The sequence below is a fragment of the Olea europaea genome, unplaced genomic scaffold, assembly GCF_002742605.1.
Source record: "Olea europaea var. sylvestris unplaced genomic scaffold, O_europaea_v1 scaffold1191, whole genome shotgun sequence".
NCBI classification, from domain to species: Eukaryota; Viridiplantae; Streptophyta; class Magnoliopsida; order Lamiales; family Oleaceae; genus Olea; species Olea europaea.
Genome location: NW_019229324.1, coordinates 481,210 through 485,094, shown reverse-complemented (window position 1 = coordinate 485,094; position 3,885 = coordinate 481,210).

The following is a 3,885-nucleotide window of genomic DNA, read 5'->3' as shown; positions in this document are numbered from 1 at the left end:
CCGATTAAACTTTGCTATTTGTACACAAATTTTTGATAAGTTGTTTGACACTTGCATTGTTGTCAAGTGTCGTCAATTGGATGGGAAAATTGTTTGAAATTTACACTATCGAACAGGGTAATGTTACGTGGCAAAGTATAAACTAAAGTCTACACCATAGTGTACGTGTAGCATGGTTCATGCCTATTGAATTTTACTATTTGTACACTTATTTTTTACACTTGCATTGTTGTCAAGTGTCAATTGGATGGCAAACTGTTCGAAATTTAAACTGTCCAGAAGGATAATGTCACATGGCAAAGTGTAAACTAAAGTGTACACCATAGTGAAAATATAGCAAGGTCCTTACCAATTGAACTTCGCTACTTGTACATAGATTTTCGACATGTTGTTTGACACTTGGATTGTTGTCTAGTGTCAATTGGATGGGAAAACTCTTTGAAATTTAAACTGTCCAATAGGATATTTTCACGTGGCAAAGTGGAAACTAAAGTGTACATTATAGAGTACATGTAGCAAGGTTCTTACGGATTGAACTTTGTTGTTTGTACACTGATTTTCGACACGTTGTTTGACACTTGCATTGTTGTAAAGTTTCAATTGGACGAGAAAACTGTTTGAAATTTAAGCTGCCCAACATGGTAATGTCACGTGGCAAAGAATAAATTAAAGTATACACCAAGTGTACATGTCGCAAGGTTCTTACCAATTGAACTTTGCTATTTGTACACTGATTATTGACACGTAGTCTGACACTTGCATTGTTGTCGAGTATCAATTGGATGGTAAAACTATTTGAAATTTAAACTGTCCAACATGGCAATGTCACGTGGCAAAGTGTAAACTAAAGTGTACACCATAGTGTACTTGTAGCATGGTTCATACTGATCAAACTTTGATATTTGTACACTGATTTTTGATACGTTGTTTGACACTTGCATTGTTGTCAAGTGTCAATTGGATGGAAAAACTGTTTGAAATTTAAATTGTCCAACAGGGTAATGTGACGTCGCAAAGTGTAAACTAAATTGTACATGTTGCAAGGTTCTTACCGATTGCACTTTGCTATTTGTTCATTGATTTTTGACACATTGTTTGACACTTGCATTGTTGTCAAGTATCAATTGGATCAAAAAATTGTTTGAAATTTAAACTGTCCAGCAGGGCAATGTCACGTGGGAAAGTGTAAACTAAAGTGTACACCACAGTGTACATGTGGCAAGGTTCTTGTCGATTGAAATTTGCTATTTGTACACTAATTTTTGAATCGTTGTTTGACACTTGCATTGATGTCAAGTGTCAATTGGATGGGAAAACTATTTGAAATTTAAACTGTCAAGCAAAGCAATGTCACATGGCAAAGTGTAAACTAAAGCGTGTAAATCATAGTGTACATGTAGCAAGGTTCTTACCAATTGAACTTTGCTATTTGTATACTGATTTTTGACACGTTGTTCAAGACTTGCATTGTTTTCAAGTGTCAATTTGATGGGAAAACTGATTGAAATTTAAACTGTCCAACAGGGTAATCTCATGTGACAAAGTGTAAACTAAAGTTGACACCGTAGTGTACATGTAACAAGATCCTTACCGATTGAACTTTTCTATTTGTACACTGATTTTTGACACGTTGATCGACACTTGCATTGTTGTCAAGTGCCAATTGGATGGGGAAACTATTTGAAATTTACAAACAGTCCAATAGGCTAATGTACGTGGCAAAGTGTAAACTAAAGTGTACACCATATTGTACATGTAGCGAGGTCCTTAACGATAGAACATTGCAATTCGTACACTGAATTTTGGCACGTTGTTTGATAGTTGCGTTGTTGTTAAGTGTCAACTGGATGGGAAAACTATTTGAAATTTAAACTGTCCAATAGGGTGGTGCCACGCGGTAAAGTGTAAACTAAAGTGTACACCATATTGTACATGTCGCAAGGTTCTTACCGATTGAACTTTGCTATTTGTACACTGATTTTTGACATGATGTTTGACACTTGCATTGTTGTCAAGTGTCAATTGGATGGAAAAACTATTCGAAATTTAAACTGTCCAACAGGGTAATGTTGCATGGCAAAGTGTAAACTAAAGTGTACACCATAGTGTACATGTAGCAAGGTTCTTACTAATTGAACTTTGCTATTTGTACACTGTGTAACGCCCCAGCCCCTAGTGGACCGGAACGCTACCTACTTTACTTAGCTTAACCGGTGGTTTAGTAACAAGTGTATACATTTTAGCGGAAGCTTACATCTTCGGATAATAATTTAAATAACAATACTTCAAATACTTTAAACAAAAATACTGAATCATTTTTCAAAACAACAACATGTAATTTATTTCAAGAAAATATAACTTGTTCTCGCATTCTGCATCATTCAAAGCTTTAAAAAAACAACATTGGAAAACATTCCATAAAAATAAATCCAAATCACTTATTCATTGAATTTCCATGGGCTCGTTGCATCACTCTCCATCTTCTCCTCCATCTATGCCCGAGGTAGAATTCTTTCAATCTGTAAAGATGGGATTAAACCCGTGAGTTGAAAAACTCAATAGGTGTCATAGGTGCATTCGTGATCAAGCTATACATTTCAAAACATTAACTTTATAACCTTTCATACATGCCGTATCCAGAGGCACCATTTGACATGAAGGGGTATGCTGTACTCGAGGGCACCATTTGACATACGAACATTTCTTAAACATAGAGGGGTATGCCGTACCGGAGTACCATTTGACATACAAACATTAACATGAATCGAAAATTATAACTTAACATGATTAAACACATTGGACCTCTACCTACCTTGATTGATGCTTTTGAAACTTTGAAAACTTGGATTGAAAACTTCGATGAAACTTGGATGTTGAAAGAAATGCACTCCTTGGATGTTTGAAAACCGTTGAGAATTGATGCTTGAAAACACTTCTTAAACTTCTAGCAAAAATAGTTTTCCTCCCTCTCTTTTTCTCTCTTGGAAACTCTTTCTTTAGTATGTAAAAGCTCTTGCTTTTGGTGTGAAAAAAATGAGTGAAATGAGGTTTCTATTTATAGGTAAATATCCCATAACTTAAAGCAAATGAAGGGTCAAATTTAATTTAAGAGAGAAAACATGGGTGCCATTTAAGTTTGAGGTTAAATGCTTCAATTTAGTGGGATTTTTATTGCCAAAAACGTGGGTGGCCCTTTGAGAAAATAATTGATGAAAATAAATATTTAAATTCGAGAGAAAAACGAGAATTTTCATTTCAGGCAGTTTAGGTCGACCGGTTGTAGTCCGGTTGACACTGCACAGCCTTCAATGTTTCTATCATAACTTCTTCTCCCGATATCCGATTGAGGTAATTCAAAGTGCGTTGAAAAGATAACTCAAAGAGATACAATGTCGAAAATGGGTCTCAAATGAAACTAAAAATCTGAAGTATACTTTAGTCATCCAATATTCATGTCTTAGTGCAACTAAGGTGTCTAGAATTATTTGGGGTTCTACATCCCCCACCCCTTAATTAAAATTTCGTCCTCGAAATTTACCTTTTGATTGGACGAATAGTGTTGGATACTTGTCTTTAGCTTCTTCTTCTTTTTCCCAAGTGGCTTCTTCTACGCCATGATGATTCCACTGTGTCTTAACCAGCTGAATCTCTTTATTCCTTAGTTTATGCACTTTTCGATCCAATATCTTGATCGGTAGCTCCTCGTATGACAAATCTTTCTGTACCTCCAAGGTTTGATAACTCACTACATGATTAGGATCATATACATACTTGTTTATCATCGATATATGGAACACATTGTGCACTGCCGATAATTCAGGTGGCAAAGCTAGTCGATAAGCCATATTTCTGACTCTATCAAGTATCTCAAAAGGTCCGATATAC